Here is a 1665-nt window from a genome sequence, read left to right as displayed (position 1 = left end):
AAGGAAGGAAGGAAGGAAGGAAGGAAGGAAGGAAGGAAGGAAGGAAGGAAGGAAGGAAGGAAGAAAATAGAAGTAACAGCTAGGTGTCTGGGCTGGAGACATGGTTCAGTCGTTGAGAGTACCGACTGCTCTTCTTAAGGTCCTGAGTTCAAATCCCAAAACCACATGGGTGGCTCACAACTGTCCGTAACGAGATCTGACTCCTTCTTCTGAGGTGTCAGAAGACAGCTACAGTGTATTTACATATAATAAATAAATAAATCTTTTTAAAAAAGCTAGACGTCTTAACAGGTTGGCCAAACAGAGCATTATAAATAGATAAATGGGACACCCACTCAACAGAGCACCAGTTAGCCGGCTGGCTTTTCAGAAAAAAAAAAGTAAAATGTCCTTTTCTTCTATCTCCTTTCTAAGTATGCTAACAAATTGGCCTTCATTCTTTCTCTAACTCAAATAGTATGACTTCTCTTTCCTCCGTCTTCCCATTCCTGGAAGCTACCAAGATTTATAGCTTGCTACCCTCGGATTTTTCTTTTCGACTCTAATAAAACTGTCCTCAAGCTTAGGGTGGGGCTGGAGAAAGCAGAGTGTCTGTTGGTTAGGGACACTGGCTTCTCTCCTAGAGGACCCAGGCTCTGTTTCTAGCATCCACAGGATGGCCTGTTCTAGTCCCCTCCCCTCTGGCTTCCACTGCTCAAGTGATGCACAGATAAACACACAGGTGACTCCCCACCCATATACATAAAAGAATTCTATGTTAATGTGCAGAAAAGAAGGAAGGGAGGGAAAGAAAGGGGATAAGCAGTTAGGACCACACCATTCACAAGACTGAACTGTAGTCAGTGTGGGACCAGGTTACAAAAGGGCTCTCATGACACTCAGCCCGGTACTTGGCAAATAAGTGGACATCACCAATTGTGTGGCAATTTCTCTCAAGACCCATTTTGGAAAAAAAAAATATCATTTTTACTGATAGCATTAAAAATTCCTCTTAGGGCTGGAGAGATGGCTCAGCAATTAAGAGCACTGGCTTGTTCATCCAGAGATCCTGAGTTCAATTCCCAACAACCACATGATGGCTCACAACCATGTGTAATGGGATCTGATGCCCTCTTCTGGCATGCAGATGTTCATGGAGACAGAGCACTCATATACATTAAATAAATAAATGCTTTTTAAAGATTTATTTATTTATTATATGTAAGTATACTAGCTGTCTTCAGACACCCAGAAGAGGGCATCAGATCCCATTACGGTTAGACGGATGGTCATGAACCACCATGTGGTTGCTGGGATAAGAACTCAGGACCTTCGGAAGAGCAGTCAGTGCTCTTAAGCGCTGAGCCATCTCTCCAGCTTCAAATAAATCCTTTTTTTTTAATTCCTCTTGATGGAAATGGTGTTTGATTTATAAATAAATTTGACATCACTTTTTCTTACACTTTTTCTTGCTAGGGGATGAGCCAACAGTCTTCTGTGGTTACAATATCATTGTCTATTTGGTTACCTATTTTAGGGTCAGATTCATTAATTTCGGAATGGATGAATGAACTGGTGGCTTAAAGAACCCACATATGCCGGGCGTGGTGGCGCACGCCTTTAATCCCAGCACTCGGGAGGCAGAGGCAGGCGGATTTCTGAGTTCGAGGCCAGCCTGGTCTACAG

The sequence above is a fragment of the Mus caroli genome, chromosome X, assembly GCF_900094665.2.
Source record: "Mus caroli chromosome X, CAROLI_EIJ_v1.1, whole genome shotgun sequence".
In the NCBI taxonomy this organism is placed as follows: Eukaryota; Metazoa; Chordata; class Mammalia; order Rodentia; family Muridae; genus Mus; species Mus caroli.
Note: the sequence above shows the minus strand (reverse complement) of the source record.